Source organism: Bufo bufo, chromosome 4 (genome assembly GCF_905171765.1).
Source record: "Bufo bufo chromosome 4, aBufBuf1.1, whole genome shotgun sequence".
Lineage (NCBI taxonomy): Eukaryota > Metazoa > Chordata > Amphibia > Anura > Bufonidae > Bufo > Bufo bufo.
In genome coordinates, this window is record NC_053392.1 from 16,492,485 (window position 1) to 16,518,996 (window position 26,512).

Sequence of the window (26,512 nt, forward strand, 5' to 3'; positions counted from 1 at the left end):
CTTTGTATGAAAAAAAAAAAAAAAAAAAAAATCATCATTTTCCACTAACTTGTGACAAAAAATAAAAAATTCTAGGAACTCGCCATGCCCCTCACGGAATAGCTTGGGGTGTCTTCTTTCCAAAATGGGGTCACTTGTGGGGTAGTTATACTGCCCTGGCATTCTAGGGGCCCAAATGTGTGGTAAGGAGTTAGAAATCAAATTCTGTAAAAAATGATGAGTGAAATCCGAAAGGTGCTCTTTGGAATATGGGCCCCTTTGCCCACCTAGGCTGCAAAAAAGTGTCACACATCTGGTATCTCCGTACTCAGGAGAAGGTGGGGAATGTGTTTTGGGGTGTCATTTTATATATACCCATGCTGGGTGAGAGAAATATCTTGGCAAAAGACAACTTTTCCCATTTTTTTATACAAAGTTGTCATTTGACCAAGATATTTATCTCACCCAGCATGGGTATATGTAAAAAGACACCCCAAAACACATTCCTCAACTTCTCCTGAGTACGGGGATACCAGATGTGTGACACTTTTTTGCAGCCTAGGTGGGCAAAGGGGCTCACATTCCAAAGAGCACCTTTCGGATTTCACTCGTCATTTTTTACTGAATTTGATTTCAAACTCTTTACCACACATTTGGGCCCCTAGAATGCCAGGGCAGTATAACTACCCCACAAGTGACCCCATTTTGGAAAGAAGAGACCCCAAGGTATTCGCTGATGGGCATAGTGAGTTCATAGAACTTTTTATTTTTTGTCACAAGTTAGTGGAATATGAGACTTTGTGAGAAAAAAAAAAAAAAAAAAAAAAATCATCATTTTCCGCTAACTTGTGACAAAAAATAAAAAGTTCTATGAACTCACTATGCCCATCAGCGAATACCTTAGGGTGTGTACTTTCAGAAATGGGGTCATTTGTGGGGTGTTTGTACTGTCTGGGCATTGTAGAACCTCAGGAAACATGACAGGTGCTCAGAAAGTCAGAGCTGCTTCAAAAAGCGGAAATTCACATTTTTGTACCATAGTTTGTAAACGCTATAACTTTTACCCAAACCATTTTTTTTTTACCCAAACATTTTTTTTTTATCAAAGACATGTAGAACTATAAATTTAGAGCAAAATTTCTATATGGATGTCGTTTTTTTTTGCAAAATTTTACAACTGAAAGTGAAAAATGTCATTTTTTTGCAAAAAAATCGTTAAATTTCGATTAATAACAAAAAAAGTAAAAATGTCAGCAGCAATGAAATACCACCAAATGAAAGCTCTATCAGTGAGAAGAAAAGGAGGTAAAATTCATTTGGGTGGTAAGTTGCATGACCGAGCAATAAATGGTGAAAGTAGTGTAGGTCAGAAGTGTAAAAAGTGGCCTGGTCTTTCAGGGTGTTTAAGCACTGGGGGCTGAGGTGGTTAATGAGTTTTTTGGGTTCATTGAGAACATGGTTGTTGTTCAATAATAAAATTAATCCTCAAAAATACAACTTGCCTAATAATTCTGCACTCCCTGTAATGCTCCTTTGTGCTTCCCCCTCTTTGTGTTAGCATATAATGCTCTCCCCCTATTAGTGCCAGTATATAATGCTCCTTTGTGCCCCCCCTAAGTGACAGTATATAATACCCCTTTGTGCCCCTCCTTAGTGCTAGTACATAAAGCTCTCCTTCTCCCCCTTAGTGCCAGTATATAATACTCCTTTGTGCCTCCCCCTCTATGTGTTAGTATATAATGCTCTCCCCCTATTAGTGGCAGTATATAATACCGCTTTGTGCCCCTCCTTAGTGCTAGTACATAATGTTCTCCTTCTCCCCCTTAGTGCCAGTATATAAAGCTCTCCTTCTCCCCCTTAGTGCCAGTATATAATACTCCTTTGTGCCTCCCCCTCTATGTGTTAGTATATAATGCTCTCCCCCTATTAGTGGCAGTATATAATGCTCCTTTGTGCCCCCCCACCCTTAGTGCTAGTACATAAAGCTCTCCTTCTCCCCCTTAGTGCCAGTAGGCCACTGCTTAGTTAAAAAAAGAAATACGTACCTCACTCTGTTCCCCCACTGCCATCTGCACTGCAGGCCACAGACCTCTTCTGATCTGTGGCCTGTGTTGCCGTGATCACATCATCATGTTAGATCTGCTGCAGGAGCAGGGATGTCATGTGGACCACCGTCACCAGGTCTTGCGCCATGGCGTGATAACGCGAGACCCAGAGCAGGAGGTTGTGGTGACGTCTTCGTAACCTCTTGAGCCGCTCTAATCCCTCATTTGCGTCAGGCCAAAAATGCGGCCATGATTGCGCCACCATCATGGGTAGTGAGGGGTCGCCGTCTTCCTCATCCTGGCCCTGCCTACAGGTAGGTAGATATTTGTAAAAGGCTACATTGAGTCATAGATGTATACGCATGCTAACCTATACACTCCGAATGCAGCACCGCGTCTGTTAGAGGAATTTAGAGAAGGTCTGACTATAGTGGCAGGTGACTTTAATGCCTCCTTAAAACCATCATTATATTCCTCTACGGTAAAAACCACAGCCCCTTATAAAGTATTGGCAGGTATTAAAAGTTGATGAGGAATAGCTTCTTATTTCACTCACTATTCGGCTCCACATAACTCATATCATCGCCTGGATTATGTGTTTTTCTCCACTCCTCACCTGCAATTATGCACTGAAGGCTTGATTGGCTCTATGATACATTCAGATCATTCCCCAGTTTTATTACTTTTAACACACCCCAAGTCATTCAAGTGAAGATTAAATGAAACACTTCTAGACAAACGAGATTGAAAAGAAAGTAGAAGACAAGCTGCGCAAGTTCTTTTCTTCAAACAATTCCTCAGAAATCACCCCCCAACTATTATGGGAATCCGATAAGTCTGTAATTAGAGAAGAATTCATCTCAATAGCCTTTCACCACAACAAACTAAGACAAAAGCAGATAACAGAATCGAGAAACTGGAGAACCTTCACAGGAAATATTTTAGATTCCCACCTCAACCTCTTAGAGAAAAGCTTAGACAGATATTAAATGCCTCCTCTGCAAAACTCTATATCACTCAGACAAAAATATTTGCCCATGGCAATAGACCAAAAAGGTTTATGATAGCCATATTCAAACAACGCAAATGGAAATTGTGGATCTCCACCATTAAACAACATGATAACACCTTTGTGGCAGATGACACCTATATAGCGGAGTCCTTCCACAAATATTACTCAACATTGTATAGTATAGATGACCAGGATTCGGAGGTGATGTAAGCGGTGTAAAGAGGATCTCACAAAAACTTTCCTAGACAATATTACACCTCCATTCTATTTCTCCAGATCAGGTTTCACACTTCTGCGACCCCATTTCAGCTAAGGATCTACTCACATCCCTGAAATCTATGGCGAGGGGGAGGGCATCTGGACCTGACGGTCTTCAACTTCATTACTACAATGCCTTTTATGAGGTCCTCTCGCCCCTTCTGCTCAAAGCCTTTACTCCTCCATGAATATCTCCTTTTTTTTTGCCTCATTCCTTAATGGCCCATATTACTTTAATGCATGAACCACAAAAAGTCCAGACTTCATGTTCTAATTATCACCCAATCTCCTTATGGAACCTAGCCATGAAGATCTATGCAAAAATATTGGCCTCAAGAATAACACCCCTTTTGCCCAATTTAATACATCCAGACCAAATGGGTTTCAATCCAGAGAGAAAAAGTAAATATAATACCTACAACATAATCATCTCCATAGTTTTTGACAAAAAGAAACAGAATCATCTGCTCGTCCTTTTAGAAACCGACACGGAGAAAGCAGTTGATAGGGTAGCACAGTACTTTGCATAGGTTTGATTTTCCCTCACAATTCATACAAGGTATATTTTTTTTGTAGCATGTATATAAGAGTTAATAATTGACTTTCCCTCGCAGTTAAAATCAGTAATGGTACTAGGTAAGGATGCTCTTTATCCCCTATATTGTTTATTCTTACCCTAGAACCTTTATGGCAACTGATCAGATAGACGCTCGAGATCCAAGGTTTGATCTGTTCTGGACTGAAAGTCAAACAAGCAGCTTATGATAATATCTCACCCAGAGTGAGCAATCCCTGTTATATCTCTAATTTTAAGATTAATATCTCAAAGTCACAAGCTCTTAACATTAATATTCCTATCGTCACCAAGAATAGGCTTCAAACTGATTTCCTCTTCATCTGGTCTCCAGAATCAATAAGATTTCTAGGTATAACTATCATCTCAGACCTTGGATGTCTATACAATCTTGACTAACAGCCCCTATTATTCTTCATTCATCCAATGATTGTTCTTTGCACTTAATAGCCATTGGCCCTTACTTGTTCTGTATAATCCCTTTACTCCATTAAATACTATGAAGTTTATCATAAACCTTCATCAGGATGGTACCATACATTGGATAGATCACATACACCCCTGTTCTCCACACAGATGATATAGAAATTGTGGACATAAGAGCTTCCATTCATAAGGGAACTAATAACAACTAATAATTATAACTAATAACCCATGATTCACAAGACAGAAGGTTCACCCGCACACATAAGAATCAACCACTATACAACATAAGGCACTCTGGGCTCCATGATGTTAAGATCCTTGCTTGATGACTAGTGACATAACCTCCTGACTTATTGTATAGTTATACCTTGTTCGGGGAACCTTCATTCTACTGTGATATGTATAGATGTCATAGTATACAATCATCCAGAGTCATTGTTTATGTATTGACCATTGCTCCCCCATATCAGATCATTTCTAGACAGATTTATTATTTTGAGTCAAACATTTGTTGGTAGAGTTCTGTATGAATTGGAATTGTTTTCTTGACAGCACTTACCTGGTGCCTGTGTCTATGGAGAAAAGTCATCTTCTCAGCAGATTGTCTAGTCTTGGACATGTATAGATCATGTAGAGCCTGAGCCATTAAATGAACAGCTTTATACACTCGGTCAGAAAGTCCTCTGCCATGAAAGTTATAAAAATCTGTGACCCGTTCTGTCCCGGTACAGTTGTGTAGAGATATCTTGTATACAGACTGATGGATTGTATTCATTTGAGGATTTCTAGATAAACAGTGAAGGTTTAATAAAAAAATATGAGCCAGTAACATGTCTTCTGAATGACTGATGGTCTGGAAACTTTCATAGAAGCTTCTCATATCTGGTATAGGCAGTTTAGAGGGCTCAAGAGCCAGACTCCCATTAAATGCTTCTCTGTGATGCTCCACAAGACTCATGACTGAAGAAAATGCAGGACCGAAGACAAGAGTCTTATCACGGATAACACCCCGTATTGCATTTAACCGATCTGCAAGGGTTGGAGAATATGTCCCACAGAGTATTATAACTTGCGCTGAGGACTTTCTGATAATCTCCTTGTTTTTTCTTTCAACATCACCTACAATACTTATGCTCACAAATTTCACTTTAATGGTGTAGGCCACACAGATTCCATGGACGGTCAGAAATTGTGTCAGAATCTGAATCTCCTCATTACCACTCTCATCATCTGAAGATACAATCCCAACCCATGTCCATCCAAAGAACTTAATCACCTTAGATAACACCAAATAACAGATATGGACATTTTGAATAGTTTTATAAAAAGTTGGGTAGTAGTTCCGATCATTTAGAACAGAACTTGTTGCCCCATAGCTGATCTGCAAACAAATATAGATGTAGATAGACATTATGGAATAAGTATACACTGTATAAGCAGGGACAAGTTAGAAATCATCAAAATATCAGGAGGCTCTGACTAATACAAACAGGGACATAATGTATAAATGACAATACTGGCCAATATAAAGCCTGCCCTCCATAACCCAGCAACTCAGCAACCAATGTACCAGATGCATTTCTAAAATGCACTCAAGATGGCTGCCTATAGTGGAAAAAATAGGGCCTGAGAACGTGGGACATAATATATAAATGACAATAATAGCCAATATGAAGCCTGTCCTCCGTCACTGGAAGTGTAACTACTCACATATAGCTCCCAATAAAGACTGAAAATCACACTTGTAACCCCAAAGGGGAAACAGAGGGAAATAAAACTTAACTTTTACTAATATTAGATAAAATCAATGCACTGCACCAGAAAATGATCAAAACAAAACAAATAAAATAGCATACAGTACACACACCTGAGAAGCAATGTAGTGAACCCAATAAATCAGTGATCAATCTTACCAATCTTGAAGTGCCTCTATAAGTACGGTTCAACTGCAAATTCAGGTAGCTATTGATCTCTTGTATAGATTAGGCAGCGGGAACCACTGACCCTAGTAAACCCTAAGATAAGGAGAGGGACTAGGAATACCCTGCCTATCTATACAGAACACTCGCCCTGATCTCGCCGGGCGACCCCGTCCGGATACCTGATCCTAAACCCGTCCAGAATCCCTAATAAACCCTATGAGCAGTTCCCGACGTGCCACGTTTCGTATAATAACTCGTCAGGGGAAATGTTAAAAAAATAGGATATCATCCAAAAATTACGGAGTATACAAAAACATATAGGATAAAGCATGTTAAGCTAAGGTCCAAAAGTATGCATAAATGAAATGAGGAAGCCTCCCCTAAGGTCAGTGGACCAAGAATATATGAAAGCAGAGTACGCTCCTCATCCGGTGTGTTCCTGCCCGTGGGTATAGGCTGCCATAAAAAGCGTCTGGTGTGGCAATTTAAAGGCTGAGCTTTACGCGCCAAAACCCATGGACCGCCTCTCGATCATGTAAGCGGGACACATGATCAATGCGCTGCATCACATGAGATGCGGCACATGGTCGCCTGGAACGCAGCGCAGGATCACTTGGATGGACCGTGAACTGTGGGGAAGGGCGACCCGGATGCCTAGCAACCAGGACGCCCTGGGAAAACCCAGAAGCATCCCGGTTGCAGCGGAAGGGCATGAATACGATATATACCCCTTGGTATCAAACGTAATCTTCAACAGAAGATGTGTTAGAGGAGTATTTTGTGCAGTACACAATCTATAGTAACCTGCTGATAGGGCCGTGATAGAAGCAACAATTATAATCAATATATACAGATATATTAACAGGACCATTACTAGTAATTATACAGAAGAATATATACATGAAAATATACAAAAAGGAGAAGGGGAAAAAGGGAAGGAAGGGAAATCTCTATTTTTGGGGCCTAAAGGAACAAAATAAGTAAGTAATAATGTATAAGGAATAAGGTGACCCCCGAAAACATAATAATAATAATAATGTGAAGCCAAAATTAAATGCCTTCACATGAAGCAACTAAAATGAAGCAGATCATTAAGTCCAATTTGTCAATACCCATAAATGAAACACCAGCCCTGCTATTGTAAAGGCAGTGAATGTGTTTAGATATGGGTCTGTCCTTCATGTTAGCAATGTCATTGAGATCTTCTCCCACTCTTCTGCGAAATTTGCCAATAGTTTTGCCAATATACTCTTTCCTACATTCACACGTGAGGCGGTAAATGACCCCCTGTGTTTTGCAACTGATGTAATTACGAATACCATATTCTCGTCCAGTTACATTACTTTTGAAAGTTTTACCAATGCAGATATGTTTGCATGCTATACAACCATGTATATATTCTTGTGTATAATTACTAGTAATGGTCCTGTTAATATATCTGTATATATTGATTATAATTGTTGCTTCTATCACGGCCCAATCAGCAGGTTACTATAGATTGTGTACTGCACAAAATACTCCTCTAACACATCTTCTGTTGTAGATTACGTTTGATACCAAGGGGTATATATTGTATTCATGCCCTTTCCGCTGCAACCGGGATGCTTCTGGGTTTTCCCAGGGCGTCCTGGTTGCTAGGCATCCGGGTCGCCCTTCCCCACAGTTCACGGTCCATCCACGTGATCCTGCGCTGCGTTCCAGTTGATGCTGCACTGCGTCCCAAGCGACCATGTGACACGTCTCATATGATGCAGCGCATTGATCACATGTCCTGCTCACATGATCGGGAGGTGGTCCACTGGTTTTGGCGCGTACAGCGCAGCCTTTAAATTGCCACACCAGACGCTTTTTATGGCAGCCTATACCCACGGGCAGGAACACACGGATGAGGAGCGTACTCTGCTTTCATAAATTCTTGGTCCACTGACCTTAGGGGAGGCTTCCTCATTTCATTTATGCATACTTTTGGACTTTAGCTCAACATGCTTTATCCTATATGTTTTTGTATACTCCGTAATTTTTGGATGATACCCTTTTTTTTAGCGTTTCCCCTGACGAGTTATTATACGAAATGTGGCACATCGGGAACTGCTCATAGGGTTTATTAGGGATTCTGGACGGGTTTAGGGTCAGGTATCCGGACGGGGTCGCCCGGCGAGTGCGGGGCGAGTGCTCTGTATAGATAGGCAGGGTATTCCTAGTCCCTCTCCTTATCTTACGGTTTACTAGGGTCAGTGGTTCCCGCTGCCTAATCTATACAAGAGATCAATAGCTACCTGAAGTTGCAGTTGAACCGTACTTATAGAGGCACTTCAAGATTCGTAAGAACTTTCCAATTTTTTTTCTCTATGCCCTTGTAACCTGCAAATGATTGATCACTGATTTATTGGGTTCACTACATTGCTTCTCAGGTGTGTGTACTGTATGCTATTTTGTTTTATTTTGATCATTTTATGGTGCAGTGCATCGATTTTATCTAATATTACAGTAGTAAAAGTTAAGTTTTATCTCCCTCTGTTTCCCCTTTAGGGTTACAAGTGTTATTTTCTGTCCTCCGTCACCCAGCAATTCAGTAGCCATTATACCAGATGCATTTCTAAAATGCACTCAAGATGGCTGCCTAAAGTGGTAAAATACAGCCTGAGGAACTGCGGACCCACTGTGTCACTTGAACAGATTGGCTTGGGACTACTCCCAAATATGTTACCTAATATGTTACCTAAGTCGCCCCCCAGGAACTAGTCAACTGAAACATATTGATCGGACACATTTCTTCAGGGGAAGGTGCCTAAAGTAGCCCTCGGTGACCAGTCATTTGCTGAAGAAGATTAGGCACCCTGTGGGCAGCAAGAGGTGGTGCTGGCAGAAAGAAGGCTGTAGGTTGCAAGAGGAAAAAAGGAACTACTCCAGTGGTCTACCCTACCAGGAAGAAAGAGGAAAAGACCTGTGGGTTCAAACTGATAGAATGCAGGAGTGTGGTGGCCCTGCCTGCCAAGGAGTGCTGGGTGGTGGCTGGTATGTTCCAGTGGCGTACACACAATCCATGGGGCCCCGGTGCGAAACTGATCCATGGGCCCCCCCCCCCCGGTCTCGAGAGGGGCATTTCCCCGGGCAATAGGAGATTATGGGGCCCCTGTGTCCCAACCCGCCCTCAAACCACACCCACACACAGCCCCACCCATAAATCGCGCCCGTACCTCTTACATCCAGTGACGTCTCCTTCGATATAGATGTTCTCTGTCCTCATCTTCTCCTTTCAGACCAGACCACCATTTTAACGTCGTTTTTAATCTCTGCAGTTTGACAAAAAAAAAATCTTAGTATACTACTTTTCCATCATCCCACCATCTTCTGGATAAAACATCCTACTACCCCAATACTGTGCCCTGTGGTCCCCAATAGTGCCCCCAATAATGTGCCAGTAACAAGTGCCTCTCTCCCTTCCATGTGCCAGTATCAAGTGCCAACCGCCCCATGTGCCAGTATCAAGTGCCAAAACCCCCGTGTGCCAGTATCAAGTGCCAACCCCCACTTCATTTGCCAGTATCAAGTGCCAACCCCCCCTAATTTGCCATTAAGAAGTGCCAACCCCCCCCCTCACCTGCCAGTATGAAGTGCCAACCCCCCTCTATTTGCCAGTAAGAAGTGCCAACCCCCCCATTTGCCAGTAAGTGCCAAGTTGCCAACCCCCCATTTGCCAGTAAGAAGTGCCAACCCCCCCTATTTGCCAGTAAGAAGTGCCAACCCTCTCCCCCTCATTTGCCAGTATAAAGTGCCTCCTCATGTCCCAGTAAAGTCCGGTATATAAAAAAAATAAACCCTTATACTTACCTACTTAGCAGCGATGCGATGCAGGCCTCTTCTGGCCTGTGTCCCACGCTGTACGGCTCAGGCGGCGCGATGACATCATTGCGCCGCCTGCACTGCTCTGATAAGCTGCCGGCACAAGGCCCACAGCCTATCAGAGGAACAGGGAAGGGACACGCCTCTCCCTCCCCTGCCCGGCCGCAGCACAGCTATCTGTATCGCTGTCCTGAGGACGGCGATACAGATCACTATGGAGATGAACGCTTCCACAATGGAAGCGTTCATCTCCCTGTCACCTGCAGCTGCCGCGGGCCCACACCTGAGTTTGAGTGGCACTTCTGCAGGGGCCAGGGGTCCACAGGCGGCCGGGCTTCCTGGAGTGCCGGGCCGCAACTGCAACCCCTGTATGTACGCCACTGGTATGGTCTGCTGTCATAACACTGATGTCTTTGCTGTGCACCTACTTGTGTGTATCGGTATAATGCCAGAATCTGAGCCATGGAAAATGTGGTTGATGAACCCTGATCTCCAATAAAACCAGCCACGTTCCTCCGCCCTGTACAGCAATAATTGGGAACAGTCATCCCTGGTCCTGATAGAATCTGTAGGACACTTTTCACAGCTTTCTTACTGTCGGAGCACGAGTCATATACATGATATCCCAGAGAGACATTAGGTAAAATTGTCTGATCTCGGTTAATTTCCTCAATGGCAAAACGGAAAGTCAGAAGATCCTTGTAATACTGAGGTATCGGTCTGTGGAGAGGAGATAAAATGTCAGTTATGAGTGGTGACTGTGCTGGTAATAATGTGAGCAGTGCATAGGCGTCGCTAAAGGTAGGCAAGGGCGGGCAATTGCTGTTGCCCTAGGCACAAAATTGCAGGGGGCGTCAGGCAGCAGGAATTTCAATGTGGGCCATGGGAGCTTATGTCTCCTGTCCCCTCCGTTCCGCCTCATAGGTTTCAGGCTAGTGACCTGAAGCCTATGAGGCAGTAGAGTGGTGCAGGAGATCGCGATTACCTCACCTTGACCTCCTGTGCCAGGTCTCGCGAGATGACGCGGCACAGAAGGTCATGGAGATGTGTTCGTGACCGCCTGCGCCGGGACGCTTGAAGACAGGCCAGAAGCGGTGATGAAGTAAGGAAGAGAGGTAAATATTTATTTATTGTTTTAATAGGCAGGCCATGGACTAGGGGCACTATGGGGGTGGGGTACATTATAAAAGGAGGCAAACATATATTGAAAGGATGAGGGACATGGACTGGGGGCACTATGGGGGTGAGGGACATTATAAAAGGAGGCAAACATATATTGAAAGGATAGGGGCCATGGACTGGGGGCACTATGGGAGTGGGGGACATTATAAAAGGAAGCAGTCATATATTGAAAGGATGGGGGCCATGGACTGGGGGCACTATGGGAGAGGGAGACATCATAAAAGGAGGCAATCATATATGGAAAGGATGGTGGCCATAGACTGGGGGCACTGGCACTATAGGGGTGGGGGACATTATAAAAGGAGGCAATCATAAATGGAAAGGATGGGGGCCATGGACTGGGGGCACTATGGGAGTGGGGGACATCATAAAAGGAGGCAATCATATATGAAAAGGATGGGGGACATGGACTGGGGGCACTATGGGAGTGGGGGACATCATAAAAGGAGGCAATCATATATGGAAAGGATGAGGGCCATGGACTGGGGGAACTGGCACTATAGGGGTGGCGGACATTATAAAAGGAGGCAATCATATATGGAAAGGATGGGGGACATGGACGGGGGGTACTATGGGGCTGGGGTACATTCTAAAAGGAGGCAATCATATATGGAAAGGATAGGGGCTATAAACTGGGGGCACTATAGGGGGTTGGGGACATTATAAAAGGAGGCAATTATATATGGAAAGGATGGGGGCCATGGACTGGGGGCACTATGGGGGTGGGGGACAATATAAAAGGAGGCTATCATATATGGAAAGAATGGGGGCCATGGACTGAGGGCACTATGGGGGTGGGGGACATTATAAAAGGAGGCTATCATATATGGAAAAAATGGGGGCCATGTACTGGGGGCACTATGGGAGTGGGGGACATCATAAAAGGAGGCAATCATATATGGAAAGGATGAGGACATGGACTGGGGGTACTATGGGGCTGGGGGACATTATAAAAGGAGGCAATTATATATGGAAAGGATGGGGGCCATGGACTGGGGGCACTATGGGGGTGGGGGACATTATAAAAGGAGGCTATCATATATGGAAAGAATGGGGGCCATGAACTGGGGGCACTATGGGGGTGGAAGACATTATAAAAGAAGGCTATCATATATGGAAAGGATGGGGGCCATGGACTGGGGGCACTATGGGGGTGGAAGACATTATAAAAGGATGCAATCATATATGGAAAGGATGGGGGCCCTGGACTGAGGGCACTATGGGGGTGGGGGAGATTATAAAAGGAGGAAATCATATGGAAAGAATGGGGGTCATGGACTGGGGCCAGTGGCACTATGGGGGTGAGGGAGATTATAAAAGGAGGCAATCATATATGGAAAGGATAGGGGCCATGGACTGGGGGCACTATGGGGGTGGGGGAGATTATAAAAGGAGGAAATCATATATGGAAAGAATGGGGCCATTATCACAATAATAATACAGAGGGGTCCATTATATATTAAAATAATACATAGGGCATTATACATCTGGACACTATGGGGGGGTATCTTTTATCTAGTGGCACTACAGAGGGTCATTGTAACTACATGGGGCACTGCAGCGGGTCTTTATAAATGCTTGAACCACTATAGGAGGTATTATAACTACTGCAGACAGTATAGGGGACTTTATTACTATTGCCGGCTCTTATAGGGGTATCTTATAGAAGGGTCTTGTTACTGCTGGGGGCATTATTATTGAGCACATATTAATGGGGATACTATTGGAGGTACTGTGGGGCAGTGTTGCAGTGTTCCTGAACTCCAGTCCTCAGGGCCCACCTGCCGGTTATGATTTGAGAGTATGCCACAGAATGAATACCCGTGGTAAGTCCTGATGCACTGACACTAATTGTATCATCTGCTCCTGAAGACATGACCGGCAGAAATCCTGAAGACATGACCGGCAGATGGTCCCTGAGTTGAGGAACCCTACTGTAGGGAACACTATTACCATTAAGGACAGTTTGGGAGCATATTATTATGGGGGACTATTTGAATGGAACTAGCCCAGTATTGGGGGTAGCAGCAGGATAACAGTGTTTAGGCCCCAGGAAGGGGAGGATGATAGTAAAGTGAGGAATCTAAAAAAAAAAATCTGTGAAACTCTGCAGAGACGAGACACGGCTGAAAGAAGGTGTCATGATGGTCTAATCTCCGAATGAAGACATTGAGGAAAGTCTACATGACAGGAGATGTCACTGGATATAAGAGGTATGTGCTGCTGTATTCTACTGTATATTTCGTAGCAATGTTTGTAATGTCCATCCAAATATCTGTTTCACGGTAGGGGGCGGGGGGGGGGGGGTATATAGAGTTTGGCCCACCCTGCCGCATCCTGGCCCCAGACACACTTTGTGTGTTCTGAATACTGGGACCTCACACCCATCTACTACATTATCTGTGTAACACCCCAGAGTTGTGTTACTACACGCCTATACCCCGCTACTATAAGAGCCTTTATACTGTCATCTGATGTAATTTATAGTATTTCCTCCACAAATGTGCATATAAACCTATGTTAAATGCAATCGTTTATGTAATTTGCCTGGTTACCGGTAGGTGGCAGCAACACATTGGCAAGTACAAGCTACAGTTCAGTATATCTGAGCTGGAATGGTCTATTCCAGCTTAGCTCCCTTCTGTGGAGAGGTGGGCTGGTACCACATCCTGCAGTATGGGTGCAGAAGGAAGTAGAGTCAGTGTACCAGCCACCCCTGTGATAGTGTCCAGGAGAACCCCTCCATAGGGAAGACAGCAAGGACCTAGTCTCGGCTGAGACTTGACAATATACCCAGCTTGAGCACCTTCAGCTCTGCTAGATCAGAAACCATAGACAACTTTCAGAGTTCCAGTAGAGAAAGCATCCCCTGAGAATCCATCTGTGAGAGAAGTCCAGAGACCTAGGAGAAGGCAATTCCTCCTCAGCTAGTCTGTCCCCACACAGTAGAAGGTACCAGATAAGTGTAGAAGCTAACCCTGCCACAATTACAGAGCTACCAAGCAGACGTTTATCCTGCAAGCTCTACATTTAAAGCAGAAGTACTCATTCCTGCCAATGATTGCCAAAACCTGCTGGGACCAAGAGACCAAAGCTGTATACTGCTTGGATGCAAGTTATGTCAAGTAAAGCAACATTTGAACTTAATCTAAAGGTCTGGATATCATTTCTTCTGCAAAGTTCCTCTATTGCTCCTACTATCACTACACTCTATTGCAAGTGAGCCAGGAGTCCAGCCATACTCAGGTAGGAGACACCATGACACAATTATCACCCCCTATAGAGACATTATAGGCCATTGCACCACTCTGGCATTTCTAACTTAGGACTTGCGTTATAACACCTTGGAAGGACCCTGGGATAGTACCCTGCGCACGCTGCAATTGGCGTCATGACAAATACAGGATATATTATCCACCTGATCCGGCCACTACACTAAAAGTGGCATCAGCGAACCTGCTCCTGGTCTCTGCATCTGTACTCAGAGAGTTATCACTGTGTTCTCTGTGGTGTTACATAGGATTGAAAATTACATCTACTACATTATCTGTAAAAGGGGCGTGGCCACAGGTGGGGGGGGGGGGCGCAATACTTGGCTTGCCCGAGGTGCTGGCAACCCATGCTACGCCACTGCCCGCTGATTCCCCTTTAAAATGCACCACCGCCGCTAGTACAGGGGAGATCTGTCAGTGTTGCCAAACTGAAAGTACTGCCCATGCTGCCCACCCGCTTCACTACCGGCTCCTCGGCAGTCGGCAGCCAAGTGAATCTTCCCCCGCCCACCTAAGCTGCTATTGGCTGCAAGGGAGAAGGCAGCACTGCCATTGGCTGCCTGTGTATTTCAGCCTAGCAGGGCCTGCAGAGGCAGAAAAGAGTGCGGCTTGGGGATTTAACATCAGGAAACATCAGGTATCCCTGCATGTAATGTTATTTATATATACTTATATTGTTTTTTTCAGTAGTATGATTAACTGGTGAAAATTATTAGTGCCCCCCCCTTTTGACTGTGATATCTTATGTGCCCCCCCCCCCTATATATTGTTGCTAGAGTCGCCACTGGAGCAGTGTCATGAACTGTTGGGGCTGCTGCTGACCTTGTCTATGCTGAGGGGATGCCATTTGACCCAGGTGGCTTATCTGCTCCTACACTGTTACACATACAGGAGGTATACCATTTTATATGACAGTTTCCCCAATAATGGTTTGGCTGGGCTGGAGCAATGTTTCTTGATTCTCAGTGTCCTCAGGCTGCAGCAACATGTTTTTTTTACTTTACTGTGCAGATCCCAGCTGAGCGGTGCACAAATGTCAATTCAATTCTCTACAGTTCCTAGCAGCAAGGGGCAGGATTCTAAATCAGAAGCAGCAGACTTAGTCCCTGCTATGAGTCCAGTAATCCATGCTTTCACCTTACAGAAGACTATCCATTACACCCTGACCGAACACACTGGTCAGGAAGAATAGGTTCAAAACTAGCTTAGCTCTGCCATCGTTTCAGAAATATCTAAATAAGCAAAATAGAAATCTGTTCCAGCCACAGAAAGACATGCCCAAGACATATTTAAATTGTACCTAATTAATTGGCTGTGCTTCTTTGTACAATCTGTGAAGGATCAGTTATGTTTAGGCTTCCCTAAAGTCTCTTTCAACCATATTAATACCTGTTTCAGCTGCACAGCTAGATGCATTTCACTCAGAAGCAAGGGGCAGATACTTTCCCTGGAAGTCTGTTAGCACTATACTGTTCTGTGCTTTCCCTTACTTCCTAGCTCAGAAAGCTGATGAGGAGGCATAAATCACACTTACAGACACACATTAGGCTCTTCTGATGCTCAGAAGCAGTGTAGAAGCGGTTGTTTTATTATGCTTAGGATCTCAGCTAGCTCTGACAACCCCCCCCCCCACATACACTTCCTGTGAACCATCTTCTGAGTCACTGTTACCAAGATCGGATCTTGACGGAAAATAGGCAGTGGAATGCTACTTAGCTGGAAGTGGGACCCCACTTTTTTAAATTAAGTGATTTCAAAATTTGCTAGTTACACCGTTACACCATTCTCTATTAAATGAAGTTGTTTGAAAGTACAGTGGCTCTTTAAAGACATATTACAGCCTTTTCTCAGCAAGTAAATATCAGTAATTTAAAGAGCAGTGCGAACAAAAGAGCATACTGCATATATCACAGTATAAAATATTAACAATGTATCCGCTAATAGTGTACTAGTGGGCAAAATACATTTCTCTGCTCCACATTCCAGCTTCAGCTTCTCTACTCCTAGTTCCAGCTCCTGTATCTCTTCTAGTGCCAGCTCCTGTATCTCTTCTAGTGCCAGCTCCTGTATCTCTTCTAGTTCCAGCTCCTGTATCTCTTCTAGTTCCAGCTCCTGTATCTCTTCTAGTTCCAGCTCCTGTATCTCTTCTAGTTCCAGCTCCTGTATCTCTTCTAGTTCCAGCTCCTGTATCTCTTCGGTTCAAGGCCTACTTCTGATTGCTATACCAAGTGACTTCTATTCTTATCCAAGGTCTATTTCTTGTTGCTGCCTCTGTAGGCTTTTGGAACCACCCAAGGTCTGCACCTGCATGCCTCTCCTTGTATTTCATGAGCTTGGTACCCTTGTGTCTGTGCCCCTGCGTAATATGTCTGTGCCCCTATGTACCATGTCTGTGCCCCTGTGTACCATTTTGTATTCTAATTATCTTTTTAGAACCCTTAAACATAAACTGCCTAACAGTTTTGCTCCAGCTTTGCTCAGGCTGTCACGGATGGTGTTGCAGAAAACAATAAGTAACAAATAAAGATCCGACTGACTTGATCCCAAACTAAGGAACAAAAGGAAGAGCCCTATTAAAGCCCTAGAGCTCTCCCTCACTGCTCAGCCAATGCAAAGATCTCAATGATACAAGGTTGCATGTCCACGTACCTCGACTGAGTAACACCTGCAAACCCTATAATAGTGAGGGAACACGACCACCGGCTCCCTGCACTTAATACGGAGGGAGTCAGGGTCACCTAGAATCAAGCCAACAGGAAACCACAAATACAGAAATAGACTTATCTTGAGGAACCAGCAGTAGCAACTTCAAGCAGTGAACCCAATCCAGGAAGTAGTATAAACTGCAAAGTGAAGCAGTATGGGAGGAGATATATAGGGAGGCAATCACTGCTAATAGATGACAGCTGGGAGAGAGAGAAAAGATGTCAAAGCGAAAGCAAAACAAAAGAACATCATGCAGGAGGTACTGAAGAACGTCTGTCAGAACTTCCCAGAGATCTGGCGGTGACACAGGCTTTGAGAAACGTACTCAAAGGGATTATCCGCTTTATTTATATTGAACACATATCCTCAGGATAGGTTATCAATATCAGATCGGTGAGGGTCTGACTCCTGGCACCGCCATGGATTAGCTTGTTTACCTGCCCAATGTCGCAACTGCAGTAGTGAGCAGGTGTAATTACTAAGCCATCCTATTCACTTCAATGGGACATTCTCCTTTAGCTGCTCATTTCTATGGATTAGTAGTAGCTAAAGATATGGGTAGTGACATTGAAAGCTGACATCCTAGCTTTCATTCAAAACCAGAATCACAGCTTTATCTCCACTACATTAGGAGATATAGCAGTTTAAAGTTGAGTGAAAGCCGTGAAACCTGCTTTTGCTTTCATTTCCAGCTGCATTCACTGCCAACCCTATTTCTAACAGCTATATCTTCAGCTTTCAAACATGACCAGGCCTATATCACTAACCGCTACCAATACAGACATATAAGCTGCTAAAGAAGCCTCCCTTCAATCTGGAGGATAAGGACGGGGAATTGGGGGATGTTGGGGTCAGTTGGGAAGCTGACAGCCTGCAGGGAGAAAAATAATTGAGATGAGCAACCCTATCGAGGGGTTCGGTTTGATTTAGGTTTGCAGAATTTTTTAAAATTTTGCATTGGACCCGAATCGATTTAGGCCAAACCAAAGTGGCTCCAATTGCCCTGGAAATTGTTATATATAACACCTCCTAGTTTTCTAGGACTCCCTAAGCTCTTGAATGCAATGACAGCAATTGTAAATTATGTCCAAGTGACACTGACATAAATAGCTATGGGTTAAAGCATGTTTGACGACATGAATGTGTTATGCTTTTTTATCTTCCAAAGCTTCCAAAAATGGTACCTTATTGGGGGTAGATGGTGTTTAAACACACACGGTGTTAGGGGGGAAAACAGTGGCTTGTTTGGGGACCAAGCATCCAAAAATGTTGTCTTAACAGGGACAGAATGCCTGCCCATACGACACACACAAGTATTGATTGGCAGAAGAAAAAGTGGCTTGTTGTGAACAATCCTATAAAAATTCTACCTTTTAATTGGGAGGAGCAGCATTGCAGTGTGGATGTGAAAAGGATAGGGTAATAAGAGGCACATGGCTGAAATAGTAGTGTAAGCAGAAGTAGCATAGCATGGAACATACAAGGCAGTAGGTCACCTGTCTATGATTAGAAGTAGTAATAGAAGTGATGGTGGTAGTGGTGGCAGATGTGTAGCATTAATAGTGATGGCAGTAGGGGATCAGCAGCGAGGAGCAGCGGCCATATAGTACATGTTCGCAGGCAGCAGCATGGTGGAGGCAGCAGCAGCCTTACGGAAGATGATAGTAGTTAGGCCGCAGCAGTGGCATGATGGAGGCAGTAGAATGATGAAGACAGCAGCAGCCATACTGAACATGACAGCATGCAGGCAAAATGATAGTAGACAGGAGGGCAGACAGGTAGACAGCAACAGTGGCAACAAGCCGGAGGAGTGTAAAAATACTCCTGAATCAGGCTTCATTTTGGTTCATTGTGACAAAAGTCATGAGTTGGATACTGGTAGAGGACAATTTGGCCGTCCTGGGTGTCACACTACCCCTGAAAGCCTTCTAGAGATGACACTGGACACTGAGCATGAAAGAGAGCGTGTTGTGCCAGTTCAGGCCACTTTTCCAGTCTGCCTACCCAGAAACCCATGGGGTCAGGGAACAGTGTATGCATGAGAGACTGGCCAGATTTTAGGTCACAGAGCACCTTCACCATTGTAAAATGTAATCTTTACAAATAATATTTAAAATGAACGCTTCCATGGGATAGTGTGGACATGCTGGGTGACGGTGGTGGAGGTGATGTATAGTCTTATGTACACGCAGTCTTACCCTTCGGTAAGGTGGTGGTGTTGCTGCCACATCCTCTGTTTGCGGCCGCTCCGCTTTCGCACCTTGCTCCCTCTTTTGCTGTGAGGCTGGTGCTGTGTGACCACCACCTCTTCCTCCGAACTGCACACATCACTCGTTGGACCTCATCATCCTCCACATCATCTTGCACCCACTCTTCACCCCTGCCCTCCTTTCTGGTCTGCACACGGCAAAAAGCCGCAGCAGTTGGCACCTGTGTTTCCTCATCATCATCAGAGACGTGCTGAGGTGGTCCTCCCATGTCCACATCCTGAAACACAAGTGGTTGGGCATCAGTTCACTCAATCTCTTTCACTTCTGGGGCAGGGCTAGGTGGATGGCCCACGGAAACCCCGCCAGCAGAGTCATAAAAAAGCAGAAGAGACTGCTGCATGACTTGGGGCTCAGACTGCTTGCCTAATTTGCAAGGGGGTGAGGTGAAAGACAGATGCCCATGGGCTGCAGGTGCCAACTGTGGTCTTTCAGCAGGAGACTGGGTGGGAGACAATGTGAAGGATCTGGAGGAACTGTCAGCCACTCAATCTACTATCGACTGTACTTGTTCAGGCCTCACCATTCGTACACCGATATTCGGGCCTACAAAATAAAGCTGAACGTTCTGTCACCTACTCGCACCTGAGGAAGGTGTTTCATTTGGGCCGTGTAGCTGGCACAGATCGACCACGTCCTCTCCCTGCAACAGGAGCTCCACCAGCAGCACCACGATCTGTGCCACGTCCCTTATTTGATGCTCTCCTCATTCTTTGAAGTCACCCACCGAACTAACAGTCAGATTAACAATTTTAATTTCCCTGTCACGTATAAAGTGCAGGTGTACATCACACTTAAAATGGGAAAATGTCACCCACCGAACTAACAGATGGATTAACTATATCAATTTCCCTGTCACATATGCAGTGCAGGTGTACCTCACACCAAAAATGGTTATATGTCACCCATCAAACAGACGGATTAACTATTATATTTTTGTGTCAGGGGTATAAAAATGGTGCATTGCACCCACAATAAATCACTATAAATCACCCACAGAATTAACAGCCAGATTAATTATTATATTTCTGTGCAGGGGTGCAAAGCCGGTGTATTTCACCCACAAAAAGTCATTATAGGTCACCCACAAAACAAATCACCAGATTCCTTACACTCTCCCTCGCTTCAGCTGCCTGCTTCCTGTCCCTGCAATACTCAGAGCTGACGGGCGGTGCTACACGTGATCCAGCTTATATAGAGGCTTGTGAAGATCGAGCACCAAAGTGCTCGGGTGCTCTGGCCGAACACATCGGGATGAATGGGAGAGCCCGAGCACTAAACAGGTACCCCCTGCTCTGAGGAGGGGAGGGTGCCTGGTTCATAAAAAAAGGTCAGAAATTGATGGAAACACCACCAAAATGGTTTCATGAACAGCATGGGGAGGATGTCTGGATGAATCTTGGACTCCCAGGTTGCTGCTGGGAACGATGTTGTCCGAGTAGTACGCCACTTTTACAGACTGACAATAATACGCAGAAAACCGGGAAAAAAAAAACTATTTTAGAGGAAAAATTGTTAAGAAACATTCTTTCCTGTATATTTAAGTGCTGCCACAAATTACAAGGAAGAGGCACTCCGATACAACCTGTATATCACATAAAGGAGGCCTCATTCACATTGTGGTACAATAGTTCAGGTAGTGGGACTCCTACAGTCATAAACCCTATTCACTAAGTGAAAGGGCTTCCAAAAATTACAAGGAACCGGCACTCCAATACACCCTTTATTACACATAAAGTAGGGCATCATACACACCCTTGAAAAATTATGATTGATGGCCTGCTGGTGACCCTCAAAAACATTTGGAGCAAGGGCCTGCTGATCTGACCATATAAAAACCTTAGGGGCGAGGCCCTGCTGCCGCATTGGTGACTCTAGATAACCTCTGGACGATTGCACGTCCCCGTGACGGCGACGATCCATTTGGATGCCTGCCCGATCAACATTAGATGTTCTTTTCTGCGCCTACCTTGTTGATCACGGGTAGCAGGGAATCAGGGTTAGATGCCGGAGAGGGAGCCTGAGAAAGGGATACTACATCCAAGGGAGGTAAATGTCTGAAATCTGATTGCCGGTTGTTGCCTTGCCACTTTTTTTTCCTAATTGTGAACCACCCAGAGAGGGTGGGTCAAGTTATTAAAGCACAAGCATCCAAGGAAGGCAGCAGGCGCTCGGCAATTACCCACTCCCGAGTCGGGGAGGTAGTGATAATAAATAGCAATACAGCACTCCTAAGCGACCCTATTATTGGAATGAGTACACTTTCCGTTAACAAGGATCTATTGGAGGGCAAGTCTGGTGCCAGCAGCTAACTTGCTCCTGGCCTCCACAACATTCACCCAGTGTGCCATCATGGTGAGGATTGTGTTGACCAGACTCTTGGCTACTAGACTGGACTTATAGGTGAGTGCCTGCTGCCTCATTGATAACTTCTAGGCAATCGTAGGTCCCCATGATGGTGACGATCCATTTGGATGTCTGCCCTATCAACTTTCGATGTTCTTTTCTGCGCCTACCATGGTGATCATGGGTAATGGGGAATCAGGGTTAGATGCCGGAGAGGGAGCCTGAGAAAGGGATACTACATCCAAGGGAGGTAAATGTCTGAAATCTGATTGCCGGTTGTTGCCTTGCCCCTTTTTTTTCCTAATTGTGAACCACCCAGAGAGGGTGGGTCAAGTTATTAAAGCACAAGCATCCAAGGAAGGCAGCAGGCGCTCGGCAATTACCCACTCCCGAGTCGGGGAGGTAGTGATAATAAATAGCAATACAGCACTCCTAAGCGACCCTATTATTGGAATGAGTACACTTTCCGTTAACAAGGATCTATTGGAGGGCAAGTCTGGTGCCAGCAGCTAACTTGCTCCTGGCCTCCACAACATTCACCCAGTGTGCCATCATGGTGAGGATTGTGTTGACCAGACTCTTGGCTACTAGACTGGACTTATAGGTGAGTGCCTGCTGCCTCATTGATAACTTCTAGGCAATCGTAGGTCCCCATGATGGTGACGATCCATTTGGATGTCTGCCCTATCAAATTTCGATGTTCTTTTCTGCGCCTACCATGGTGATCATGGGTAATGGGGAATCAGGGTTCGATGCCGGAGAGGGAGCTTTAAAAAGGAATATCAAATCCAAGGGAGGTCAATGGCTGAAATCTGATTGGCTGTTGTTGCCTTGACCCTTTTTTTTCCTAATTGTGAACCCCCCAGAGAGGGTGGGTCAAGTTATGAAAGCACAAGTATCCAAGGAAGGCAGCAGGTGGTCGGCAATTACCCACTCCCGACTCGGGGAGGTAGTGTCTATAAATAACAATACAGCACTCCTAAGCGGCACCGTTATTAAAATGATTACACTTTCCGTTAACGAGGATTTATTGGAGGGCAAGTCTGGTGCCAGCAGCCAACTTGCTCCCGGCTACACAACGTTCACCCAGTGTGCCATCATGGTGAGGATTGTGTTGACCAGACTCTTGGCTACTGAGACTGGACTTGTAGGCGAGGGCCTTGTTGACTCTAGATAACTTCTAGGAGATCGCACGTCCCTGTGATGGCAACGATCCATTTGGATGTCTGCCCTATCAACTTTGGAGAGATTTTTCAACAAGGACATTCTGGTATAGCACCGTTTTGCTTGTCCTCTCCACCAGAGGAATGAGAGAAGAGAAGTTTTCTTTGTAGCGGAGGTGGAGAAGGGTGAACACCCAGTAATCCGTGTTGTCTAAAATGTGTATAATGCGTGGGTCGTGGGAAAGGCAGCCTAACATGAAGTCAGCCATGTGTGCCAGAGCATAAACATGCAAGACTTCGCTGTCGTCATCAGAAGGTGAGCTGAGCCTGTAAAAGATAGTGGGTGAGGGCCTGCAGGTAATCTGACCCTGTAAAACATTATATGCGAGGGCCTGCAGTTGAGCTGACCCTGTAAAAGATTTTAGGTTAGGGCCTTCAGGTTTTCTGACCCTGTAAAACATTATATGCGAAAGCCTACAGTTGAGCTGACCTTGTAAAACATTATATGCGAGGGCCTGCAGGTGAGCTGACCCTGTAAAACATTATATGCGAAGGCCTACAGTTGAGCTGACCCTGTAAAACATTATATGCGAGGGCCTGCAGTTGAGCTGACTCTGTAAAACATTATATGCGAGGGCCTGCTGTTGAGCTGACCTTGTAAATAATTATATGCGACGAATAAGCATGTTGATATGATGGAAGAGGAGGAGGAGGATGAGAAAAGGAAGGTTTAACCATGTACCCTTTTTTGTGGTGGAAGGGGTGGATGGGAATACAGTGTATTCAGTACATTAAACAACACATTTAAAGTGAAAAAAACACATTTAAAGTGAAAAGAGATCCTCGGAATTTCCGAGTGTGGGATCAGTTTTTTGGCCAGACTCTCCATGTTGGGAGGAAAGAGGATCAGGGAGAGGATTCTGTTTATCAGACTCTTGGCTACTGACACTGGACTTGGTGGAAGACAGGGTGGTGCTTAACCGACTGGAAGCATTATCTGCTGCAATCCAACCGACCACCTGGTCACACTGGTCTGACTTCAAGAGTTTTATCCTGCGATGCCCTGCAAACTGGGACATGAAGCTAGGTATCGTGGATGATTGCTTTTCTTGTGCTCTGGCAGCAGGCACAGTTTCAACACGCCCAGGGCCACAGCCTCTGAGTGAACCATCAGCATCATGGCCACTTCCCCATCCCTTACTGGTCGCCTTGCGCATATTAAATGTTATATGCACGCTTGACACACAAGATGTGGCACGGATGTCACAGTTCACAGCAAGCACAGTATATGGAAAAAGTTTGTAAAGGTATGGAAAAAGGAAAATAGATTTCAGTTATATTTCTCCAATCTCTGGCCCTGACACACAGAAGGTATTGGACAGATGTCTCTGCTTACTGAAGACACACTCTATAGAAAAATTATAGAAAATTAATGAAAAAAATATTGTATTTTTCAGTTATATTTCTCCAATCTCTGGCCCTGACACACAGAAGGTATTGGACAGATGTCTCTACTTACTGAAGACACACTCTATAGAAAAATTATAGTAAATTAATGAAAATAATATTGTATTTTTCAGTTATATTTCTCCAATCTCTGGCCCTGACACACAGAAGGTATTGGACAGATGTCTCTACTTACTGAAGACACACTCTATAGAAAAATTATAGAAAATTAATGAAAAAAATATTGTATTTTTCAGTTATATTTCTCCAATCTCTGGCCCTGATACACAGAAGGTATTGGACAGATGTCTCTAGTCATTGCAGACACACTCTATATGAAAATTATTGAAAAAGATGTAAAAAATATAGTATTTTTCAGTTATATTTCTCCAATCTCTGGCCCTGACACACAGATGGTATAATAGTTCGGCCGAGCATGCTCGCTCAACATTAATAGAGGCTGGGTCACATGATGCACCGGCCAATCACAGCCATGCCATTACTAGGCATGGCTGTGATGGCTTCTAAGTGCCCACAGCTCAAAAGCTTGTTGATTGGCAGCCTTTCAAAAGCTTTATTTAATTTCCAAACACCGAACTCACAAAGTTTGGTTCGGACCCGAACTTCATAGTTCGGGTTCGTTGAACACTAACGTTCACACATATATCCTCCTTCTCCCAGTTTTATTTTTGAGGCTGAGGAGATTTATGTTAATGTGGTCCCCTGATGAACCGATTCTATTAAACGGATCAGAGAAACGCGTCGGGACAAAGTTTATTATCTGGGACATATTATGTGTGCTCCAATTCCCTATTGGTAATCACAATACCTTGATGCTATTGGAGGTTCAGGTGCATACACAATATGTGTGAGTTCACCAGTGATTTATTTTATTGTTTTTTATATATATCTTGACCACTGACAAATAATACTGGACAGTAATTACAGTAGGTCTCTCTTTGGGTGGTGGTATCTATCCTTTGTCATGGACAAATAGGGCTATTAGGCGGTTCCTGACACAGGATCGCCCATATCGGGCGGCCATTTAGTTTTTGTAGGCAAGGACATTAGTCTATAGGGCATGTGTGAGGGTTAGTAATATTTCTTATCCTCAGTATACCCGGCCTACCAGATAAAGACATTTTATTGTGCTCTGTGACTATGGATATAATTAAATTACGTTAGTGACTGACTTGGATTTCTAATGTCCTGAACCTGGGCACTGAGATGGGAGCTCTCAGCTTGCTGACTGGCCTCAGCTGGGTGCGGTACGTGAAATAACTGCTCCATCATTTTGAGGAGACTTAGTCTGGCTGCTGCTGCGACTTCTGCTGCTTGTGACACGTTGGCAATAGGTATCTGCTTGCCAAAACCTGCAGCAAGCTTCATACACAGAGGTTCCTCACAATAACGTAATTTGTGCTCCCTTTCTGCAGGAGGAAAACATTCCCCCATTTTACTTTAATAGTGAGGGTCTAAAAGCATGGGTTATCCACTAATCAGCAGACTGTTTGATGTCAATGATACACCTGTCACTATGTAAGCAAGCTAGGATACAGGTCACCATTGTGGCCAGTGTGCCTTAGGAGCCAGCTCTTTCTGGCTTCACCCCCCACTGAGATGATTGGGTATCCTGGTCAGTGCCATCATCATCATCGTCCTCTTGCTCCTCCACCTCCTCCTCCTCTTGCAGTGGCAGCTCCTTCTCCTCCTTTATCTCCTCCAGGATAGTTTCTCCTTGTGGGTCCCCAATATCTACATGGTGAGCACCAAGATGCGTTAGCTCTTCTTCTTCCACGTCGAACCCTGTTGCATGAGCGTCAGCATCTGTTCTAAGATAAATAAGAGGGGATGAGATTGTTCATGCTGCAGTTGTCCCTGCTGACAAACTTTGTGACCTCTTCTAAGGGCTTCAGTACCCGCCAGGCATCTCGAACGAGCTGCCACTGCCTGACCTCAAAACAATACATGCTCCCTGCTTCTGAGGTGGTCTAGTGCAAGACACAACCTTTTACAGCTTTCCGCTGCTCATATAGATGCTCAAGCATGTGAAATATTGAATTGAAGTTAG